The sequence below is a fragment of the Doryrhamphus excisus genome, linkage group LG7, assembly GCF_037039965.1.
Source record: "Doryrhamphus excisus strain RoL-2023G ecotype Guam linkage group LG7, RoL_Dexc_Guam_v1.1, whole genome shotgun sequence".
In the NCBI taxonomy this organism is placed as follows: domain Eukaryota; kingdom Metazoa; phylum Chordata; class Actinopteri; order Syngnathiformes; family Syngnathidae; genus Doryrhamphus; species Doryrhamphus excisus.
Window position 1 is genome coordinate 21000898 of NC_136363.1, and position 25861 is coordinate 21026758.

General features: G+C 44.4%; 1 long non-coding RNA gene across 5 annotated transcripts in view; it reads right to left on the minus strand.

Annotated features, from left to right (window-relative positions):
* Nucleotides 1-25861, minus strand: part of LOC144899573 (uncharacterized) — a 197976-nt gene that overhangs the window by 73658 nt on the left and 98457 nt on the right. For all 5 annotated transcript variants that reach the window (XR_013627813.1, XR_013627811.1, XR_013627812.1 and 2 more), the window contains exons 4-5: nucleotides 25319-25438; nucleotides 7346-7401 (exon numbers count right to left, since the gene is read on the minus strand). This is a non-coding gene — a long non-coding RNA (uncharacterized LOC144899573). The remainder of the gene's footprint in view (nucleotides 1-7345; nucleotides 7402-25318; nucleotides 25439-25861) is intronic.

Consider the following 25861-nt stretch of genomic DNA (forward strand, 5'->3'; position numbering starts at 1 on the left):
AAACAATTTTTTTCGTCATAAAAAATTAACTAAAACAATTTTTTTTGTCCATAAAAAAACTAATTAAAACAATTTTTTTTGTCCATAAAAAAACTAATTAAAACTTTTTTTTCCTCCATTAAAAAATTACTAAAACAAATTTTTTCTCCTTGAAAAAAATAGCTAAAACAATTTTTTTCATAATCTGAAGGCAAATATTACAGTCATTTTAGAGTGGCCTTTTATTGTGGCCAGCCTAAGGCACACCTGCGAGAGCCTTGTAGACATGAAATAACAACCCTATAGTCACCTTATCGCCTCATTGCAACTCTTATGCTGCAGGGACTCCAGACGGCCGCTAGCTAGTGAGCTAGCAGGCTAACAAGCTAGCAAACTAACCAATTATTGACAAATAGTGTAATATCGGATCGTTAAATATTAATCTATTTTATTTGTTTTTTGTCTGGAATTTACAGACGGACGTTTTTACTTGAGTCTTCACTCAAAAAAAATCAATCGATCTGTTTTGTCTTTTTGCCCCCAAATTAAATTACCGGCATTCAGTCCCTTGACGCTGATCAGTTTATTTATGTCCCCGCCCCTCCATCGAGGGAGACGAGGCTAAAAAGCTTCCCGGGCGTCTCAGTCCAGATCAATGCGGGCTGATAAAGGAGTGGCCGCTTTCAATATGGAGTTGGAGTCGAGAGCGAGAGTGTGTCACCACGGCTGACCCCCAAAGAGAGAGAGTGGACACGGTCATTAAAACCTCAAGTGAGCACGGAGCCGCTAGCCGCTTGCCGTTGCGATGGCGGACACACATGCAGAGGAAACGTACGCACACGAGTGCTGCCTTTGAAGGGCATTGTGTAACAGCAAGGCTTTGAATTCAAAATGTAATCACACAAGTAATTATGGGTGATTGCAAACAAACCAGCCCCCCACACAACAATCTACCGGGAATGCAAATACTGGACTATGAAGTCAAAAGGACTACAAGTGTTGTGATGCTCACGCTAGTCCACTAGTTGGCAGTATTACACGTCAAAGCAGCTGTTTGTCCTTCATCCAAAAACATCTTGACTGCATACTGATTGTATTATAACAACACTGGTACCAACATAAATGGAAGCAACCAATCAGAGTAAATATCATGGTCCCGATCCCGACACAAGCACCATACTCGATCGCCAGAACAATAGGCATTTATTGCAGGTTTGAAACTCTGTCACTTCCTGTCCGCCCCACGCTCAGGTCCCCTAACACTGGAACACATATACAACTACACACGCGTCTTGTGTCCTAAAAGGCTGACTTTATTTGATTATGTTATCTACGTTAGCTTTTACCCATGTATTAGCTGTGTATAAATGAATGTTGTATTTTAATGTATATTTTACTGTATTTACTTGCTTTTATTCTACTCCATTTTTTCTGTAAAGCGTCTTTGAGTATTTTGAAAAGCGCTATACAAATAAAATGTATTATTTATTATTATTATTATTATATAAGGTGACTATAGGGGTGCTATTTCATGTCTAGAGAGCTCTAACAATGTCAAAGCACATTTAGAAGATCAAACAGGTTCTCCATGATCTAACTGTATAAATTCAGTTATCACAGGAACCAATTAAGTATGATAAACGAGGCACTACTGTGTATTGGTCAGACCTAATCTAAGTGGTATACAGTATGTGGTATAAACGGTATAGGAATCAGGATCAGGAGTACAATTAAAGTGAATATTTGCCGTGTTTATCGGGATAAAAAATGTATGACATCACAACAAATAAAAGAACAGGCTGAACTTTAGCATGGAGAATGTTAAAAACCCAGCAGCGCCCCCTGTGGAGCGCCTTTATTTTATTGCATAAGGGACTGCAAGGAGGGTAGCGCAGTGTTCTTGGTGCGTATTAATAATTTATAAGAGCTCCTCAGGGATTAGTAAACAGGGACTTTATGACGGAGGGCGAGAGCACCGGACGATCCGTCTTACTCGTGTAATAATAATAATAATAATGATAATAATAATAAAAGCGCTCCGACTGGAAGTTGTAGAGTTGTTTTATGCTTGCACACACTCACACAGTCACACAGTCACACAGTCAGACTGATGAATCGCTTGGGTTGTTTGCACTGCTCTCGCTCGCCGTTGTGATGCCGCGCGGAGCGGGAATAATAAGTCAAATATATCCACGAGTGCTTTTTGGCCACGGAGTGAGCAAAGCAGAGGGGTTCCGTGTCAACATTCATTACCATTTAGACACGCGCAGCACAAACGTTTACTTTAGGAGATTAGATGAACGAGGGCCAAGCGGTCTGCACTGAGCGCTCGCAGGCTGTCGCGCAGTCAGCGGGGGATTAAGGGAAGTTTACGTGCCGCGCTCTTCATGCCGGCGAGACTTTGTACGGGAGCGATGCGTCTCGGCGACGACAGCAGTCAGTGTTGGTTTTGAAAAGTATGAACACACAAAAATATGACGTGTTTAAGAGTACATAGTCGAGTTGAGCTACAGAGAATCGGAAGGCAAAGCTCACAATTTAGTGGTTGATCTACTGTGCGTTCCCGCCCCCTCGCTTGTGGTCATGACCGAAACAAGATGGCGGGTACATGCAGCCGGAATTACTTCCCTCCGTAGGGTGGTCGGTCTTACTCTAAAACATAGGTGAGGACCTCGGAGCTTGAAGTAGAACCACAACTCCTTCACATCCGCTCCTCACCTGGATTGTGACGTGTTCTGGGCATGCCCAGCCGGTAAAGAGACCCTGTAGAAGATTATGTAAGCATATAAACCGCATTTTTAGCCGTGCATCTTTAAAATGCTGCAGTGTCTCCACTGATCAGCAACCATATTGTTTCTTATCGGTAGACGGAGGCCCTACCGGGCCCTACCGGGTCCGGTGAGATGATCCAACACAGAGATTTGTGACAACACTTGGCTGGAAAAATGTCCCAGGGAAAGTCCTCCCAGAAGACTGAAAGCCGTGCAAAGGAGTACACGTGTGACGTTGCCTCATTTGCAATACAATCGATGGCGGTGCGTTGACTTCATGTTTGCTCGCCACTAGGGGAAACCTCGAAAGAAAATGTCCTTTTCGGACGGCAGCCATGAATATTTAAAAAAAAAAAACAAGAGCGCTCCGGAGAGACAACAGCAGCAACACGATATTCTTTGTGTCGTCTTCAACGGACAGCAAACCGAAACCCACCTGGGAACCTCGGAGCATGTCTTTAAACAGAGTGCATTCATGCGCTAACACTTAACTTTATTGGACATCATGTCCTCAATGGCAGGGTCATGTTTTTATTCAAGTCCCCTGTGTTGCCACTTAGTCAGAACATGTTCTGTTTCACTGGCCCAGAACCATGAATGATTATTTATAAGTCAGGAGCCGCACGTTTACTTGCTTCCTTTAACGTTTTTGGTCTGGATACGTGTAAATAAAAGTCAGAGGTACCGTAATAGTCTATTGGACGTGTGCTGTACACATCATCTTGATGCTGGAATTGAAATGACCTGAGGTAGCTTCTGTAGCAAAGAAGCGCTAATGTAAACACTTTACCCCCTTTTTACATAAACACTGTAACGCCTATATATCAACTTTATGCAACTAAAACATTTCTTTCATATGACGTCCTTGAATTTATTATAGTAGGCTGTACGGTGGACAAGTGGTTAGCGTGCAGACCTCGCAGCTAGGAGACCAGGGTTCAATTGCACCCTCGGCCATCTCTGTGTGGAGTTTGCATGTTCTCCCCGTGCATGTGTGGGTTTTCTACGGGTACTCCGATTTCCTCCCACATTCCAAAAACATGCTAGCGACTCCAAATTGTCCATAGGTATGAATGGTGTGAATGAAATTATGCTTCTAATGTATCTTTTAGTTGGGAACTGATATTTTCCAGAAACTTAATTGTTAATCGGCGTCTCCAAATTGTCCATAGGTATGAATGGTGTGAATGAAGTTATGCTTATAATGTATCTTTTAGTTGGGAACTGATATTTTCCAGAAACTTAATTGTTAATTAGCAACTCCAAATTGTCCGTAGGTATGAATGTGAGTGTGAATGGTTGTTTGTCTATATGTGCCCTGTGATTGGCTGGCCACCAGTCCAGGGTGTACCCCGCCTCTCGCTCGAAGACAGCTGGGATAGGCTCCAGCACCCCTCGTGAGGAAAAGCGATAGAAAATGAATGAATAAATTTATTATAAATATAGTGCAGATTTTTATCCATTATTGCCATTTTTTATGTGTGTGCACACCACAATCATCATTAAAAAAATCACTTTTCGCAATCGAGATAACTATACTGTTCCAGTATCACATCAAACTGGTAGGACACACTGATAAAAATGTGAGCGTGAATGACTGGTGACTGAAAACCCATCCAGGGTGTACCCCACCTCTCACCTGGGATAAGCTCCAGCTCACCTTCAGGTCCCTGAAGCCTAATTCCTCCACATCGCTGCCCCAGTTTTCAATAATTAAAAGCTACTAAAGCGTATGTAGACTATACAGCTAATTAACTAACACCTATTTCGCTTCACAGCAACGTCCCAAAGGCACAATTTGGACGTGACTGATTCAATTATTGCCGATGGATTCAGGAAGCGTGTGCGAGCGCTAAATAGTTTTGCCAAGCTCTTAACCTCATGTCGGCAAATCTTGTTTGTTTTTGAGCGAGGAGGAAGAGGAGGAAAACGGGGGTGTGGGAGGGGCAACTTCCCAGTGTTTATTTACGACGGCGATAATTCACCGTGCGAGTCCCCCCCCCCCCCCGGTGACGTGACGCCCGCCATCTGCTGACAAATTCGCTCACACGCGAGCTGGGGATAGAGTGCGGAGGTGTGCCTAATAAAGCGGCCCATGCGGAGAGGGACTGCATCGTGATTAGCACCATCAGCAGCTTTCTTCTCCAAGTCTTAATGGTTTCATCAATTAGCAATTAGCTTAGCATGAGGGCATGGCTGCCAAGTAGAAAGCAAGTCGCAGCAAAGATCAGTAAAGTGATTTATTTCATTATGGCTGACACCGCAAATAATTAGCAGGTTTTATTGTATTCACACGTAAATATTCATGCTGACGCAGTATTAACCTAAGAGTTGGCATATAGCAACACGTAACGTTCAAATAATATTCACGGGGTGCTGGGGCCTATCCCAGCTGTCTTCAGGCCAGAGGCGGGGTACACCCTGGACTGGTGGCCAGCCAATCACAGGGCACATATAGACAAACAACCATTCACACTCACATTCATACTTATGGACAATTTGGAGTTGCTAATTAACAATTAAGTTTCTGGAAAATATCAGTTCCCAACTAAAAGATACATTATAAGCATAATTTCATTCACACCATTCACACCTATGGACAATTTGGAGTTGCTAATTAGCAATTAAGTTTCTGGAAAATATCAGTTCCCAACTAAAAGATACATTATAAGCATAATTTCATTCACACCATTCATACCTATGGACAATTTGGAGTTGCTAATTAACAATTAAGTTTCTGGAAAATATCAGTTCCCAACTAAAAGATACATTATAAGCATAATTTCATTCACACCATTCATACCTATGGACAATTTGGAGACGTCGATTAACAATTAAGTTTCTGGACAATATCAGTTCCCAACTAAAAGATACATACCTATGGACAATTTGGAGTCGCTAATTAACCTAGCATGTTTTTGGAATGTGGGAGGAAACCGGAGTACCCGGAAAAAACCCACGCATGCACGGGGAGAACATGCAAACTCCACACAGAGATGGCCGAAAGTGGAATCGAACTCGTGTCTCCTAACTCTGAGGCCTGCGTGCTAACCACTTGACCACCATGCAGCCCCAAAACACATTTTATAGAGAATGTACTGTTTTCCACGCATAACATGAACAAATGATGTCTCTGAGAAACTGTGGTGCTTTCAAGGGCCACCAAACAAAATACAAAATCTCATTGCTTGAGAGAAAAAATAAAAACATGACCAAATGTAAAAATGACGGGCTGCATTTGAACACTAGTAATATGTACGCTGCTTGCTTCCTGTTTCTACACTCTTAGCAACTGAGGGTTAAATCTGTGGGAAAAAAACAGCCTATTTTCAGATAGTAATTTCTTTAGAGCAAAAATCCTCAAAATTTGTGGGGGTGTGAATGCTGAAGGGCCGATGTGTGTGGGGATCCACTCTACATGAAAAACAGCAACACAACCCCCCCCCCCACCACCACCACTCTATCGTTGGAAGACGAGTGGCATAAATTCGGCAGACTAAATTACGCTGTCACTCCAAGACGGACCTTTTGAGCATTTTGCTGCTTTTCATTCAGAAAGAAAAAACACTATTTTCTTATCCTGCGTGGCCCCTATAAGGTGCCCACGTGTCAGCGGCTAAAAGATTGTCTCTGGGATGAAGAGGAAGGGGACGAGGGATCGCAGCCTCGGGCTTTCTCTCTCTCTCTCTCTCTCTCTTTCTTTCTTTCTTTCTTTCTTTCTCCTGAGCTGGGACCGCTGAGGGAGAATATAATTGTTTCTGGAGAGAATAAAACGGGACGAGCGAGCGAGGGAATGCTGCGCCAGGCCAACGGAGCAGAAGACATGAAGGAGGCGAGGAGGCTTCAAAGCAAACACTACTTTGCTTGGGCTTGAATGGCTCCCTTCCCGACGTGATGATTGCGTGAGCCGGGCCAGGCAGGCGACAATACCGCAGCTTAATTGAAGAGGAGCAACACGTTTATCTTCTATTAGATTAGAAAGCACTGCCCTCAGGTGGAGGCATCAATTACTACAAAGGATTGGATTGTCTTATTTGCAGCACACATAATTAGATCAATGACACACACACACACACACACATGCTATTCATACATCCATATTACGGCCCTCTGTGACTTGTAGTTTTTATTAAAAGCTGCTTGCTTGCTAGGAAGGAGAGATTGAAAAATGCAGCAGAGCAGAGTTTCATCAGATGTGACTCACTTGTTTCTATTGTAAGGTGACTGCTTAGCAAAACAAATCATCACAACGCGCCGTGTGCACCGGGGAGGAACGCACGGTGCTCCCGCCACCGGGAATAACGGGAATGAAATGATTTGACCGGCGATGTTCACACTTCTTTCCTGATTTAAAAAGAAAGGCAGCCCGGCAGAGTCGACACAGCGGATACTAGGGATACCACGCTGAAGTCCGACTCACTTATCGTTGTTTTTGTATTATTATTACCCCATATAATGTTCATATAATTAGTAAAATAAAAATAGTTTTACATCATCGATTGTGAAATAATTCTAAATAAGAAATGGATGGACATTATTGTTAACGCTGACCACTCGTACATCCTTAAGAAATGGAATTAAATAGTCTTTCTTACCTTATTTATCACTTGCAACTTTCCTTGGCCCCATGGTGGGTTATTTCGCAGTCACACTAAAAAATGAAAAAACACAAAAAAAAAAGCAACGTCAATGAGTCGGCACCTGATTTTGACTTAGGTGCAATTTCTTCTAAGGACCGAGACAGTGTCCTAAAACAGAGGCAACATTTACAATAAAAACCAAATTATCCAAAAACTGGAGTGTACCAAAAAAAGTGAGGATGGGGTGAACATTTTAAGTATTTTCATGCATAAAAATGGCTACCTGAACTAACATGCAAATCTCAGACATTCAGAGACACATTGTGTTATGTAGGATTCCACACCGGTCACTAGGTGTCAGTAATGTTACGTTAATGCAACAATAGCCAACGCAGGAAGAAACGTCACCTGGAGGTGAAACAGGAGCAAATAAAGACTTTCCCAATGCTAACGTGAGCGTCTTATGCTTACTATATTGGGTAATACGAGTGTAAAGGTAAACATAGGGGTGTTATGTCACAACTACAGGGCTCTAATGTTAAAAAAAAACATATTTTGACGGTTGTAAACAGGTTTTCTATGCTCTTCACAAATATTCCAGTCATGTACAAGTCATGATGTGAATAAATAAAAATAAAAATAAAAATAAAAATAAAAATAAAAATAAAAATAAAAATAAAAATAATAAAAATAAAAATAAACTAAATTCAAATATAAATAAATTATATTAGGAAAGCAGGAAGTGTACAAATGTAAGTTACTGATTGTAAAAGTACTGATTATGTGATGCATTCAATTGTAATCTGAAACCATTACCATTACCATTCCTAAATGGTGCAATTTCGCTTCTCATGGTCAGATCTGGAATCAATAAACAGTGATAAACGAGGGACTACTGTACAGTAATTCTGTCTGAAGGGGTCTCTTCTATTTCATGTGTGTCCCTCCTCCTCCCGCGGCGGGACAACTGGGCCCTGCTGATTGGCTGTCTGGCTACTTCAAACCAACTACTTCTTTCTGAGGAGTTGTTGCGCACCATTGCCGCTGGCTTGTGCGTCCTCGTCTTTTGCTGTTGTTGTACTTGGTGTGACTCTCATTAAAAGTGGCGATAACGGTCTTCCAGCCTCGAGCCTCGACATCGGGATCCAAACCCACACTGCATGGAACAAGTCATCTCACAATGCAGCATTAGTCGGATTATTATCGTTCTGGGTTACTTTATATTTATCACTATTCCACCAACTGGGCTCTAAAATACTCCAAAACTCAAATATCTGTGTATTCTGTCGAAAATATGCACATCTCAACAGTCTTGGGTGCAAAGCTGTGATTTCTCTCACACTTACGTCCACAAATATTATTTAGCGGGTTTGTGGAAACGCTATTGAAGAAAATCCCCACTCATCAAATAAGCTGTTAATTAACTTTGCCCGTTTTTATTTTTAGAACTCCATCTAATTTCTCCATAAATACTACAGTACATGTACATGTTTATCAACCAGTGCTAAAAATATTAGCATGATGCAGAACATATGATGCATATATTATAATACTGTTATTAGGTGTAAAGTATTCATAAAAACTGCATTTTTCAAACACAATCCTGTGTTGGCTTTGATCAGATTGCGTACCCCGCCACAAAGTGACTGTTGCGTCCGAATTCACCCCGTCCATTCTCCCGCAGGCCGACGCTGCCGGTGCTATCAGACGGCAACACAAAAGACGAGAGGTGGGCTCACTCGGTGACCTTTGCACTGTTTTACGCTCGTCTGATGCGGGTAATGAATTCACAGCAGCGGTGAGTCAGTGGCGGATCAAAGAGCAGCCTCCACTTCAAGACAGCCGGCGTGACGGCGCACAAACATCACATCGCATCACGGCCGCGTCAATTCCTGATGCCGAGCCGGTCAGGGGGAAATAAAAAAAAAATATTAATAAATAAAAGTAGCACCTTTGCAAATGCGCTAATGAGTGCAAGGGATGCTGGCGCTCTTTCAAAGGGTTGCCATGGCGACGGCGGCGGTGGTGGTGCAGTAGTGCTGGAGTCATGACCACACCGGCTCAAAATAAAACCCCGGCGAGGGAGCTGTGCGCGAGTCAAGCGCGGGTGCAGCAAAAAAAAAAAAAAAAAAAAAAACGCCAACAAAGCGCCATACCCGCCTCGCCGTGATGTCATTTGGATATCAGTCTAACTTTAGCACGTGACCTTGGGCATGTACCGTATCTCCACTTATCCACCACGCCGCTGGAGGCTTTAACTCTGCTATACAGACGAGGGTGATAGCATCTCACAACGGCGCTCTCTACATTCAGACCGGCTGCCAAGAATTGAACAAGTGCGTCATCGTCTTGGGCTGCACGAGTGCTGCCGGCACCGGGGAGGGGGAGCTGCAGAAGCAAATATTTAATAGCTCCAAGATCACACGTGCCTTACTGGAGTTCCTGAAACGAACCCAGCTGAGCACAAACGAGATGGTCCGCCCATTTAAAGCGAGCACGGGGGTCAGGTTGCCAGCGATTGCAAGACAAGGTGCAAAGAGTCATTCCCACGAGCTCTTCAAAACGATCACACGTTGACCAAAGTGATGATAAAGAGGCGTCCTGCAGGATTCCAGTAACAACCGGTTCAGGTCTGGTGAATCCCCGAGCCCGAGAGCGTCACGCGCGGTGCTAAACGGCGCGGAGAACAAGCGCTGCAGATGAACTCGGTGCATTAAACCACAACATGGATATTTCATTGGGATTCAGACGATTCAGACGGTTCTGTTCAGAAGCGCTCAATTTCACGTTCCATTGGTGAATCGGTCTTTGAATTGGAAAGTACATCAGTTCGTTTTATATTCTGCTCGTCTTCACTACGGTCACGGGTATGCTGGAGCCTATCCCAGTAAGCAAACTCCACACAGATGTGCTCCAAAAGACAAACCCACGATCACCCGACTCTTTTGGTTCGATTCAGTTGCTGCGTTTCATCATAGTATTGTGATTGGTTGGAAAACACGTCTACTTTACTTTACTTTGTAAAAACGTAGCATAGCTAGCATACACTCCAAAACATTGTGACCTCAACCCATAGCGTGGGCCAGAAAGGTCATTTGCAACCGTAAACAGTGATGCTACTCGTTTAAGAATCTACACAGAACCGGATTTTTTTTTTTTTTTTTTTTTTTTTTTTTAATCACGGAAGGACCAGGAATTTTTTTTATTTTTTTATTTATAAGACTTTTTTAGGGGCAGCTGCAGAAGAGCCGACCGAGCGCCAGCAGACAGAGGTTTCCAATTACCCGGCACTGGAAGGATGAAGGGAAGGAGAAACAGGTGGTGCCTTTAATTGCTTTCTGCTAGCCCACGAGCTAGCTAGCTTTAACGCGAGGAGGAACCGAGTCCGCCGGGAGCCGGCGAGAAACTCAAATGAAAAGATTGAAGGATTAGTGATGTTATATCATCAATGCTGGGTCTAAAATATTCACTATCGCATAACTAGTGTTTGATTGTACTGATGCATATGCTCATCTTGCTCCACATCCATTGTCTTTCATCTTCAAGGCTCGGCGGGACTTGTGGGATTCAGCCCGTTTTTGAATATGAAGGAGTTGCAATTTGCAGGGAAGTGCTGATGTCCAAGGCTGCCTGAGGATGCATAATCAAATGCTTCAAAGTTGACACCGACAGCAGTTTATGTAACCTCTCCCCACCAGCCGCAGCGCTGACGCATTTTGCATCACAATAACAACGCCGGATGCTGATTGTGTACGGTCTCTCGCTAAAAGGTGAGCACGAGTGCTGCCTCCACTCGGGAGATGCGGTTTATTTGCTGTCCGCCGTCAACACAGCCGTTTTTGTCATGCTGTCCTTCAAAGAAAAAAAAAACACAGTAGACGTTGGATTGTAGTGAACCATTGCTCCCCTGCGGCTACAGCACTCGTGCATCCCCAGACTGTGATGCTACCGCAGCCGTTGTAGTGAACCACTGTTCTCCTGCTGCTAAAGCACTCGTGCATCCCCAGACCGTGATGCTACTGCTCTCCTGCAGCTACAGCACTCGTGCATCCCCAGACCGTGATGCTACCGCAGTCGTTGTAGTGAACCACTGCTCTCCTGCTGCTAAAGCACTCGTGCATCCCCAGACCATGATGCTACTGCTCTCCTGCAGCTACAGCACTCGTGCATCCCCAGACCGTGATGCTACCGCAGCCGTTGTAGTGAACCACTGCTCTCCTGCTGCTAAAGCACTCGTGCATCCCCACACCGTGATGCTACCACAGCCATTCTAGTGAACCACTGCTCTCCTTCGACTACAGCACTCCTGCATCCCCAGACCCTGATGCTAACGCAGCCGTTCTAGTGAACCACTGCTCTCCTTTGACTACAGCACTCCTGCATCCCCAGACCCTGATGCTAACGCAGCCGTTCTAGTGAACCACTGCTCTCCTGCGGCTACAGCATTCGTGCATCCCCAGACCGTGATGCTACCGCAGCCGTTGTAGTGAACCACTGCTCTCCTGCGGCTACAGCACTCCTGCATCCCCACACCGTGATGCTACCTGCAGCCGTTGTAGTGAAGCATTGCTCCCCTGCGGTTACAGCACTCGTGCATCCCCACATCGTGATGCTACCGCAGCGGTACTCGACACTTATCTCGCTACTTCTTTTCAGAGGATACTAAATGTATACTGCTAACCAAAGCTGTACACCGACTACTCTAAAGTGTATCCACGTTTACCTCCTATAGTACCGCCCTTTGAGAAGATACTCGCTTTTGTGAGATACTGTCTGCGTGTGACGCGCGGCTGCTGGCAGTGATTGCCCTGTTTTCCCATTTCCCCTCTGGCTAATCACCAGAGTCCCCGTAAATCCTCGCTATCGCCACAGGATCAGGAGAAGGCCTCCAAGCCCCCGAGGGAGCCTATTTCCTCAGAGAGCTCCACAAACTGGAAACTTCGGGATATATTTGTCGTGGCCCGAGGATGGCCGGAATCGGCGGGGCTGAGTGAAACTCCGCGTTTGGTGTCGGCGGCAGGTTTGCAAACTCGATCAGGTGTAGAGGGTCCGGAGAAATGTTATTACTAGAAAGTCATAGGAGTCAAGAGAGGGAAGGTCATTGGACGGAGACACCCTAAGCAAGCCAGTGTGTGTGTGTGTGTGTGTGTGTGTGTGTGTGTGTGTTCCAGCTGGTGCAGCTACACAGAATAATTAGTTTGGTTGGAACAGAACCAAGGGGGGGGGGGGTTGCTGGATTAGCTCTTGGAGGGCAGCCTCTGTGATGCATGCTGAGATATAGACTGTCATCCAGCAGGCACCAGCAAGCTTCTGATGGTCTTAGCAGCCTTGAGGGGGGGGGGGGGACAATTATAGCCTGAATGGCAAACAGGGTCCTAGATGTTCCCAGAGGTGGCCTCGGGAACAACCCGAGCTTGACACCCTCATGTGAGTGATGGATGCTGGTCTTGAAGGACTTGCCATCATGACAAATTAAGATGGAAACGTGAACTTTAAAACCAATACGGAGAAAGAAAACGCCATGGTCTCCCTCACTTGAAGGGAACGCTCAAACGTTGAGGGTTTTCGTGACGCCATGAAGGGAAAATTCTCCATTTTGCCTTCGCTGCACATCCTAAAATGCAGCCTGGGAGCCGTAAGCTTTGATGGTTTTACTCCTCTAAGCTAACATGGCATGATGTTAGCATATTACTGTAATACTGTAAGGCTGCCTCATACATGACATGTAGTATTCTGCGCTAGTCACTAGGTGGCAGTGATGTTACATTCTCGAACTATGCTAAGTCTCTACTATTTAGCGTAATACGAGTGTAAAGGTGACTATAGGGGTGTTATTTCATGTCTAGAGGGCTCTAATCATGTTTGAATCTGTATTTAGAAGGTTGTAAACACGTTTTCTATGCTCTAAGTATTAATGTATCACTGTTGCGTCTGCCAACAATTAACCACACTGTCGGAGGCAAACACAGCTCATTAGCATTAAAGCTACAGACGCAGAAAACAATGTGTTCCCAGTAGGGTTTAATTAAAATAGTTTTTAAATTAAAATTACAGGATTAATGTAATTGTTTAAAATTGCTAAAAATGTAATAACGTGGGAACTTTCATTGTCATACATGTAAAAAAAAGCATAACTGCAAGCAGACATGCAAATTTCATTTGGTGGTCAACGCCACGTTGGCTAATTTACAAGCTAACGAGCTGTCCGTTCCAACATGATTGACTCCAGAGCCCACAGTGCCGAGCGATACAGCGTCTCAGCACGCCGAACCCAAGGCCTCGTCGTCAGTCAGCTGTGATAATCAGCTTCCAGAAGGGAACTTGATTAGCTTACAAGCGAGCACAAAATGCGCGTGCGATCAAACCGGGAGGCGCGCCGCCAGAAGAAGTTCATCATCTCGCAGACTGCCTCCCCAATAAGAGTGCCACTTGTAGCGCAGATGCCCCGCTGGGCCAGCTGCCTGCGCTACAGAGCTGACGCGTCTCATGCCAGCGGCGAGACCTTTAATGGCCGTCCAGCTCGTATATATTTAGATCCATGCTACTTCAGACCCAAGCGATAATCACAGTTCTTCACTTGAACATTGACTTTTTTCCCAAGTCTTTAAAAGTGATCCATAATAAATGGGAACTGATCATTTTGTCATCGGGAACGTCCAATTCTACACGGCAACATGACTTATTTTCCTTTTGGATGCACATCTGCTTTGGGAGGATTGTCGCCATCTTTTATTCATGCATCTTTTACATTTTTTATAACGTCTTCGTGGGCGGCAGGAAGAAAGCGCGGCGGTTGGTAGCGCAGTGACGCCTCTCTGGGTTCAAAGCTTTGGGCCTGGCGCAGCCATTGTGGCCCCGATCCTGGAGAGGACCCTTTGTGGACGACTGTGAGTGAGCCCTTTTTTTTTTGCCGTAACAATCGTCGGTTTATGATTTCAAAACAATATGTTGGTTATAGACGGATCTTCTCTACCCCTGCAGCAGCACTTTTAAAGAGGGCCCTCTGTTTGCTAACTTGACCTTTCTTTCCCCTCACCTAGATTATGCACCCCTTCAAGTCACTGGTGTGTGTGAGTGGCAGGAAGAAAAGCTTGGGGGGAAGGCTGTGTATGGCTCTGTAAACAATAAGTGTGCTAACAATAGTTGAGCCACACAAGATGGCTGCATCTTTCTCCTGGTGAGTGACAGGAAGAAAAGCTCTGTGTCACCTGAAGCTGTGTACTGATCTGTAAACAATAAGACGACAACCTCTGTGTGCTAACAATCTTTGAGCCACACAAGATGGCTGCATCTTTCCCCTGGTGAGTGACAGGAAGAAAAGCTCTGTGTCACCTGAAGCTGTGTACTGATCTGTAAACAATAAGACGACAACCTTTGTGTGCTAACAATCTTTGAGCCACACAAGACGGTTGCATCTTTCCCCTGTGAGTGACAGGAAGAAAAGCTCTGTATCACCTGGGGGGCTAAACTGTGTGTGGATCTGTAAACAATAAGAAGACGACCTCTGTGTGCTAACAATCTTTGAGCCAGACAAGATGGCTGCATCTTTCTCTTGGTGAGTGACAGGAAGAAAAGCTCTGAGTCACCTGGGGGGAAAAGCTGTATATGGATCTGTAAACAATAAGAAGACGACCTCTGTGGGCTAACAATCTTTGAGCCACACAAGATGGATGCATCTTTCTCCTGGTGAGTGACAGGAAGAAAAGCTCTGTGTCACCTGGGGGGAATAAACTGTATAATTCTGCAAACGATAAGATGATGGCCTCTGTGTGCTAACAATCTTTGAGCCACACAAGATGCCTGCAGCTTGCTCCTGGTGAGTGACAGGAAGAAAAGCTCTGTGTCACCTGGGAGGAGAAGCTGTGTATGGAACTTTAAACGATAAAAGGACGACCTCTGTGTGCTAACAATCTTTGAGCCACACAAGATGGTTGCATCTTGTGAGTGACAGGAAGAAAAGCTCCAACTTTGCTGTTGCTCACGACCCCCAAACATAAGACGACCTATCTTTTACAGACCGTTTTGTAGGAGAAAAAAAGTCATCTTTGGATCTATATTGTTCAATATTCTGTTTAACGTGTTATGTTTATCCAAGGCCTCGTACTACACAATGAAAATTTAGAATTTATTAATATCACACATCTTATGTTCCATCTGCAGCGTGTGGGATGCATTTGGGAACACACACACAATACGAGTCCTGAACCGAAGAGACTACGGTGAGAAATAGCGATATAGTCAACTGTTTCCTAACTGGACCGTACCAACTGTGACATTAAAGCTGCCACGTTCCAATCTAGCGTGACAAATATTAAAAAAAAAACGTTTCCCCCGCCAGTGACAGATACCTATGACAACGGTGCAGGCGGCGGTACTGCATCACCTGTTCCGCCAGGACTCCGCTCATGCAAACAATAGCTAAATGATCGACGACGCTGGCGGACGACTGTGATAATAAATAAAACTGGGAAAAGGCAAACGGATGCATGAAATAAACTCATAGAAGCGAATGTTATGGTGTTGGATTGTACTACAGTACTCACGGCTAGCATGACTTGGGGAAAAATTACAATGATTTTGACAATGAAATGTCAAAACTGGTTATTATTCATTCCAAAAAATGGGATGTTGAGCATGCACATAAAGTGTTTAGATTAGTCTGTGTGCGTTTTGTGGGTGAATATTTGTCAGGGAGCGTGCTGGCGTGTTTGCGTCCCCGCTGAATTCGCTTGGCTTCAATTAAATGAGGCAGGAAAAGCTTTTAAAATGACCCAGCACTTCGCTCACATTTTTTTTTGCACCTCGCCATAGCCACTTTATCCCGACGTCCACACACGAATAATAATAAAACATAACACATGATGCTAAATAAACATTTAAAGTGAATAAGAGAGGTTTTGCTATAAGAAACACTCAGTCATGTGACTCACGGCCGCTCATGTCGGCGTGACTGACTCATGACTCACAGCGGCTTCATCTCCCCGGCAGATACTGTACGTCTTTGAAAAAGGCAACACACACACTCGCCTATGTGACTAAACAGCTGAGCTTGAATAATGGCGCTGAAAGCTCGGCGTACTCATGGCTTATTCATGTCTTCCATACCTGCCATGCCGCTATCAACGCGGCATTCGTCTGGCAGAAATATCAGCTCCCCTTCCGGGTGCTGGAGTGGAGGCGATATCAGCGGCGTGACGCTCCCCCGCCGCGATCCCATCAACGGAGGCGGTGTAGAACGCGGCAGGAGGCGGCTAACGTGTTAGCATATGTTGACTTACTGTATGTGAGCGTAATGACATTCGCATGATATTGTTGTCTATATGTTGGCTTTCAGTCACGGCTAGCTTTGACTGACACTGTCGATGTCGAGCGATCGAGCAACGTAACAAGCGTATTATGGTTTACCTTGAAGTTGAGCTTCTTTCAAGGTATGTCCAGACACACCATGCAATTGTAGCCCTTTGCGCAGGGGCGTCAAACGCAGTTTTGGTTAACCTCTGAGGTTACCATATCCGACTCTCATATTTGCCTCATATGCATATTTGCAGACTATTTTTTATTCATTTGCAAGGACAAATTGCACATTTTGTGTCAAAATTGAGTGTCAAAGTGTCTTTTGTTTGATTCCCAGGCTTTTGCAAGCCACAAAAAAAAAAAAAAAAGGCTTGCTGAATCTGCCCCCCTAAAGGCCTTCAGTTTAGCAACCTTGCCCTTGCAGTATTTGGATGTTCTGTTTAAGAATAAATATATATATATATATACAGCCTCACAGCGAGGAGACCAGGGTTCAATTCCACCCTCGTCCATCTCTGTGTGGAGTTTGCATGTTCTCCCCGTGCATGCGTGGGTTTTCACTGGGTACTCCGGTTTCCTCCCACATTCTAAAAACATGCTAGGTTAATTAGCGACTCCAAATTGAAATTATGCTTTTTAATGTATCTTTTAGTTGGGAACTGATATTTTCCAGAAACTTAATTATTAATTGTCGTCTCCAAATTGTCCTTAAGTATGAATGGTGTGAATGAAATTATGCTCATAATGTATCTTTTAGTTGGGAACTGATATTTTCCAGAAACTTAATTGTTAATTAGCGACTCCAAATTGTCCATAGGTATGAATGTGAGTGTGAATGGTTGTTTGTCTATATGTGCCCTGTGATTGGCTGGCCACCAGTCCAGGGTGTATACCCCGCCTCTTGCCCAAATACAGCTGGGATAAGCTCCAGCACCCCCCCAGCGACCCTGGTGAGGAAAAGCGGTCGAAAATGAATAAATTAATATATATATATATATATATACAGTATATCGTTTTTGGCCTTCTGTCAACACGCTTTACAATACACAATAGTATCGTAGAGACGCCTTTTTTCGTCAAAAACTGCAGTGTGGAAGAAATCTTTTGTTCAATTTCGAAATGCTCAAAACAGTTTGGGGAAGTTGCAAAAATAAAAAAAATAAAAATGCCGTCACCTTACGGACATTCATTAGCAAACAGCATGCGTGTTGGCCTCGGCCTCAACTGCGACGGTCCCATGACCAGATGGTCGCAGGTTCAAACCTCCAACTCGCAATGTCGCCTCGTCCTTCAGGTAACGACCCACCTCCGTCCCCGCCCGCGCTCACGACTAACTCGATTTCGCGTTGTCCTGCGGCGCCCGTGCATGCCGTAGAGGTCGTGTTGTTTGCACTTTGCAATATTTGCATCTGAAAAAAAATACACAAGTTCGTTCAGGTTATTACGATAGTATTGCTGATGGTTACATTTTCGCCAGAGGTCCCGTAGCGCCGCATGTCCGCGTCAAGTATACGCTCGTCGGCTAACTCCGAGGATACCCAGGCTTTGTGTTGGGATTTGGCCGGGATTGAGCAGTAATGGCTGCACACCGTTTGCAATCCCGGAGGATTGGTCTGATGAGGGCCGAATTGAACTCATCCGCTACACTTCCCATCGATTTGTTTTGTGCCGCGCTTCACTTTTCTCATTTCTAACGACGTGTGAAGACCATAATTCTATCGAACGCCATCGGGTCGCATCTTAGCTCCGGCTTTGTTTTGATCACAGCTCTAAAAAGTCTTTAGGTCCAAAAGGAAGAAAACGCTGAAGGAATTCAATCTTTTTTTTTTTTTTTGAGGCGTCCGCGTGGATCGTTGAGGGGTGGACTAATTGATTTTGGACTTGTCATATTCTAGATGAAGCATACGGCGGTCACAGACATTTATTGGAAGAAATGTTGCCGTTGATTTAAGACTTTTTATCCAATACACGAGTTGTCTAGTGGCTACACATCCAAACGTTATGTAAGCCATTAAGCTAATTGCAGTTTTTACTAATGATTTGTGCAAGGTTACAGAATTGTGTCTTAATACCGTATTCTGTCTTGTTTACAAGCCAAAAAGTCAATAACTCTACTTTTTACGTCTAACCTTGCATGTAGCATCTCCCTGTTGATTAGGTTTGTTGCTTGGACATTGCACTTACCGTTTGTACCGCACTTAAACGCGTCACAATGATACTTGATTGCAAGGTCAAACACATAAGTAACTTTAAGTGGGTGCAGTTATTCCTACGATGCGTAAAAGTATGACTAAGCACCCAAAAAACCGTGTAACCGTGTACTTCAACTGCTTATCACAAGTGAATGAACCAGCACATGTGGTACATTCTGCAAAAGTACACGAAAAAGAATCAGAAATGAGGTGCAGGTTTGTGTCGACGGCGTCCATCTTTCCGGAAAATGACAGCAGAGAGGAAACAGGCCCGTTCTCCTCTGGACTTTGTGACACTTATGAGCGGAATTGTTCCGCCTCAAACTTCCTGACATGTTGGACAAGCGCTCATCAGTTTTATCGAACATCCATCTATCTGCCCGGTCGGCCGGTCGGTCGGCCAGACGGACGATGCCATCTCTCCGGGGAGGACGGGCAACACAGCAGCGGGGCCTGTCGGAACGTGCTCAACTAAGACAGATCTTCCTCATCCTGGGCCATAGGAGGGCAGTGCTAATGACAGCGGACTTAGAGATTCCCACTGAGGGAAGACAGGCCAAGAGGAGGTAAAAAACTGGATTGTCAAACCTAAAACAATCAATAGTATATGAAGAAGCGAGCAAGGAACATCTTAGGTGTTCTTCCACCATTAGTAGAAGACCTGCTATTAAAACTATGACCTATATGGCGAGAGATTCCTGATCCGATCTTAGGCGCAATCCCACTCAGTGTCACTTAAAAGTTCATGTACCTCAAAGTTTACTTCCAGTACCCGACCCCCCCCCCCCTCTCCAATCAGAATACTGACTTCTGTTCATTGAAGCAACATTAACTAATGGAGAAAAAGAAAAGCGCCACAGGGATTCATCGACATTCCCGGTGACAATAAATCCTTCACAGAGTGAATCAAAGTCGGCTCCACTAACGAGGTCCGATCGAGTCGTGGAATCCTTAGCGGGAGGTGATTGGTGGACTGCTTACTTAAGAGCATATGACTATTGATTGTAAAGTTAAAGCCCCCCCTCCCTCCACCCGGTTAGCGCCGGTAACCCCTCATATCTCCATCCCGTACAATGGATGACCGATATTTGATCAGGAATCTAACAAGGCCACCGGGACGGGACGTTCCCTGGAAAACATGACGTATTTTCCCAAGTATTGCGGGAAAGCGGAGACTAAAATGCTAATTACGCAGATACTGACTTGAAATAAGAAATTTGGGGCTTTTGAATTAATAACATAGCTTTTGCTTTAAGATGACTTTGGCACAAATTTGCATGCGTATCAGATTTGATTTGCATTCCTGTGATCCGGAGAATGTATTATCTGCGCCCGATTCAGCATCTCTTATCTGGAGCGCTCCCAATCAATGGAGAGCGCCGCTGAATATGGATTAAGGATGGATATCTGAGGAGTTCAACTTACATGAACTGGGGGCGCCGTACCCCCCCGTTCAACTCGTTTATTCATATTTGCCTTCATTAGAGTGCGCACCGTCGAGTCAATACGGTCTTATCAGCGTCGAGTGTGTTTAGACGGCTAAGACAATTAGCATGAAGCGTCCTGACCTCATGTGGCCCCCCAACATTAGGATTCCTCGGGGGGGGGGTGTTGACTTCTAAACGTACCTGAATAATTGCAAAAGGAAGCCACGTGGACTTTGGCACCTTTCCGACAAAAAGCAAGAGGGATATCGCGGCAACTGATAAATGATCCTAGAAGTCGGAAGGATCTCCAAAGAGATAGCTTCCATTCCCAGGCACTGACTGATTTGGAGTGCCAGCGCATGGAGGAGCGATGAGGGTCTCGCAGATTTATGATGCTTTTTCCTCACACGTTAAATATAGACTTTGAAACATGGCGCTCAGAAAGAGGCGCTTTGGAAGCCTTATCAGTAGAGAGGATTCATGGAGGAGGCGCACAAGATTCCCAAATGGGGTCGTTTTTTAAAAAAAAAAATATATATATGACACCCAAGGCTTTTTTGCTTTGGAAAAACCGGAGTTCTACGGACTTGGGAACCAAACGGTAAGAGAATCAAGAGCTTGGCCACTTGACTTTCCGAGAACTGTCCGTTTAACCTTCAGCAAGAACTGGTGTGACACCTTTTTGTGGAATGTGTAAATTGAAACGGAAACGGGAGAAATCTTTACTCGTGCCGGTGACCGTAACATTCCCATTAACTTTGATTAAAATCAACCGTGTCGGACTTTAATCTGATTTATCGTGGAGTTATGAAATAATGAGGTGACGTCTGCAGAAGTAGGACCACGGAGGTGAAGCTAAATAACGCTGCAATTATCTCACTGCCCTAATTGAAAAACTACTCACTTGGCTTGGAATCACGCAGGCAGGAATGACGACCTCGTGGGGATAAAGAGGTCGAAATACACTTTAAAAAAAAAAAAAAAAACGAACAGGAACAGTATTACATCTCGGAAAAGTTAACACCACAAGGTGATCGGCAGCACTCACTTTCTGCTGACTCGGGTCGCCAGTTAGCCGATGCTGGAACACTTAGGAACAACCCCGCAGGCCTGGAATATTTCTTGGATTCAGCGCACACTTTTTAATATGTGAAAGCGTCTGCATTATTTATCCAGACTGAGGCACTCAAAGTGGAATTTGCACATTCTTTCAACGATATTCTCTTGTCAAACCCGCGTTCATCCCAATTCCCGTTATTCCGCACATAAGCTTGGCTTCACTATGACTTCATTCCGAGTCCAGTAATCGCTTGTTTATCGCCGCTAATTGGTTCCAGTACTGATTGTGTTAAGTGAATTACTGCAAAATAGAATTCCTGTTGTATTTCCGTGGTGGAAAACCTGTGTACAACCTTGTAAATATTACATATAACCCTGACAAGAAACACATTAACGCTAGTATTACCCAGTAGACATACCAGGAAATGTGTGTTTCCTCAGGGAGCAAACAGGAAGTGATGTCGGGGGTATGGGTTACGGTCACAGTAGTAAACAGTGTTTTTATTCCGACTTGCAATAAAAGCGATCGAGTCTGGTGCTTGTGTGTCTCGCCAAACACAGTATTCTATCTATTACATCATTTATACGGATATATCGGATTGGCGTGCCGTTAAAGAAACTTTCCCCGTACGGTCCTCAACTCCCTCGCCCGATAATGGGAAGCTAATCTATTCCCACGTCCAGTTAACCTGAAGATTAGGAAACAAATGGGATAGTTGAAGGTGGAATGCAGCAGGTCGCGATTCCCCTTCCCATCCCTCTCAAAAGCCATCTAACGCGCACACCTCTCGCCGGGTGCTTGACTTTGATCTTCAAAGCTGACCTCCCCCCCCGCCCCCTCCCACCGCTGCCGCCGCCACCTGCCGCTGATTGATGGATGGGCGCCGCATTGACGCCTGCTTATCCGTCAGGCAAGGGGGCGGGCGGGATGAATGAAAATGTCCTTTATCACACGCGCATCACCTCGTGAGGAATCGTCCTCCCTCGGCCAACACATTCATCCCTCAGCCAAGCGCATTGATTAACCACCCGCCTGATTCCGTCAGCAATTATGACCTCATCGCTAATCAATCTTGAGACACACACACACACACACACACACACACACATCAGTTACCAACAGCCACTTTTTTTTCCGAGGCTAAGGGATCATGGGAAAGTTTGCAAGCGCCACTAATGGCGTCACCGGGGACCGCCGATATTGGCGTGTCGGCCCGTCTGGTACCGCTGACGTGTCACAGCCGTGATTGGACAGATTAATGTGGACAAAGACAAAAGTTTTGATGTGATCGCAATTAATGCTGCGTTCAAGTGCCAATAAATAAATATTTGATATAAAATAGAATTATATTTCATAAAAAAAAATGCTGTACTGTATGAGACTTATAACGGTATTAATATTTATATCAGTATAGCAAACGTCCACATGTAGTTCCCAACATGTAATATGGAGACAGTAAAGTATCCATGTACTGCATGGGGTCATATCAAAAACATAACATATCGTTTTAGAGCAGCAGTTGCGCCTTGAGTAGTCACATTCGCGCCGAGATTGATCGCCTCCTCTCCGTGACCTCTTTGGGTCATTGTCATAATGGGCTGGCTTCCCACTCAATGACCCCCCCGGGCGACCTCGGCCTTTGACCGACAACGCCTCCACGCATGCGGCGAGCCTCGTGAGCGAAGGAAGGAATACACTCACTGACACATTAACGCTACCCGCAGTATGAACCAGGAGGAGAAAACTACTGTTTGTACTTTGAATCCATCATCAAACGCACTAATTCAGTGTCGGAACATAAACCGCCATATAAGCAAGCAGGTGTCTCGCCGCTAAATGAACAACAAGAACAGCACGTATACATTATAGGAGGTAAAAGCCGGTGCATGCATGCATTCACGTACAGCAGCAGCGGGGCTACAGAGACGCCATTATGATTGTGTAATGATTAATAACCTATGCATGCGGTCAAGAAAATGGTGTGTTCTTTGTTAGACAGATGCCTGCTCAATCAGGTGGCCGAGAATTAATTAGCGATGTGGTTCTTCTGCTTTCAAATCATTTAATTAATTCCACAAAGCCCTATAATTAATGGGGGAGAGTAGCAGAATATTAATGGCACTTGATGGTTTTTTTTTTCCTTTTAACATTATGTAGCATGTTGCTCTGTCATGTTTCATTTTGGCCCTCAAGGGGCCACTACTGAGTCAGACTGTATGCTAACTAAAACTGCATTGGAAGGTTAAAACTTATAGTGTTAAGGATATATGTGTATATATAGTGATATATAGTATTCTTATAGCGCATACAAAACCTGTTGATGAACATTAGAGCCTTATAGACATGAAATAACACCCCTATAGTCACTTTTTAACTCCATTATCTAATATTGTAGACATAAGACATTTACGACAAAGATGACTCGAGGTCATATGTGCATAAATGTGCCCCCGAGGGGAGCCGAGTGGTGGGCGGACAAGCAGTGACGTCCGGGTTTCAGAGTTGATTGGTGCTTGTGTATCTCACCGGCCATTAAAGTTACATTACCGACGCCGAGCGACCTTTGCCAGCGCATACAAAACCTGTTGATGAACATTAGAGCCTTATAGACATGAAATAACACCCCTATAGTCACTTTTTAACTCCATTATCTAATATTGTAGACATAAGACATTTACGACAAAGATGACTCGAGGTCATATGTGCATAAATGTGCCCCCGAGTGGGGGGCGGACAAGCAGTGACGTCCGGGTTTCAGAGTTGTTTGGTGCTTGTGTATCTCACCGGCCATTAAAGTTACATTATTGACGCCGAGCGACGATTGCCTAGCGCATACAAAACCTGTTGATGAACATTAGAGCCTTATAGACATGAAATAACACCCCTATAGTCACATTTTAACTCCATTACCCAATATTGTAGACATAATACATGTGTTGCTGTAAATATTCCCCCCAAGGGGGGGGGGCGGACAGGCAGTGACATCCCGGTTTCAGAGTTGTTTGGTGCTTGTGTATCTCACCGGATTCTCACATTACGGACACCTAGCGACCAGTTTGGAATTCTAACATTTTTGAATGCCTTATATTTTTAAATTTAACTCATTTGTATGCTTGAAAAAATGAATAAAATTAGCTTAAATATGCATGTCTTTTGACGAATAAGCCATATTCAGTGAATAGACTTACCCAACACTATTTTTTTTAAACATGCAGATTATTTTGTAGCCATTTTTTTTTGTCACATTGCCTAAAAAAGTTGCACAAACACTAGATGTCGCTGTTTCCACTATACTAGCTGTATGTTTAAAAAGGATAAACCCCGTATAGACAGGTGTCTGTCTGTGTCCTTGCAGGATGCTAATCAGGTACCGTTGCTATCCGTGCAAGACACACACACACATAAAAAAAAACAAAAAAAAACATCATGCGTCTTATGCCATTAGCAACAAACAAACAAAAAATGAGGGCATTTTGAAAAGAGAGGGCAAAGCAAAGCTAGAAGATGAGCTTGAATAAATGCATTCATTAAGGGGAGAATGGCGTACTTTCAAGTGCCAGGGTCCTTATAAATATACATTTGAAAAAGGCATGTGGCGAGATCAAGAAGTAACCTCTTTAACAATGAACTTGTGTATCATCAGCACTTTGATAAACACCTTACACACACACACACACACACACACACAGCCTTGTTAGTAGAGCAACACTTAATATTAATACATGTAAATTCATGCTTTGTTTGTTTGACTTGGGAACTCTTCTAAGTGGTTGTAGTCACAACTCTCACCATCATCACACATTCCGGCATTCCAAAAGAGGGAAAAAAAGAGTCCCTAAACCTCAGCCTACCAGGATTCCCGCCGCCCCCGTAAAGAATCCATAGCAAGTCTGTGGAAGAGTTAATGAAGGCGCTGAGGTGTCCCGGATGCTGGTGTGTTTGAGTGTAAATGAGTCCAGTATTTAGACAGGCCCCCGTGATGTATCACCTCCCTCACTGAAAGTGACGCTCTCACCTCGTCTCGCTCCAGGTTTTGAGCACCTTTAATAAATTGGCCCCGTCCTGCAGCACCTTCTTGATGGATGGGCGCCGGGTCGGGATCTTTATCGGAGCGTGTTAACGTGGCAGGACGGACCTAAAAAACAAACATATGCGTATTTAAGTACTTCAAATATTTGTTAGTGAACATAGAGGTACATTATTATAATGTATAGTTATCATTATAGTTATCACAGTTATTATTGACATTTCTACTTAGCCGATTAACTCGGGAAGCTTGTTAGCCAAACTAAAACTTTTACTCCAACAAAAGACGGGTCAAGGTGGACCAGAACCGAGTCCTACGTGGTCCTGCGGCTTTCTGGGCCAACTGCAAATGACAACAAATGACAACCGTGCCAAGTTGTGACACGTTTTAGCGAGGCCGCCCGACTACAAGGTCTTATTTACTGGAGCGTGGTAGCACTACTCTTCCAGTCGAATATTTTACCTTATAAGGCGGATAAAAAAAAGACCATATTTGGATGAAAGGTTGACCTTGAAGTGCTGTGATTAATGT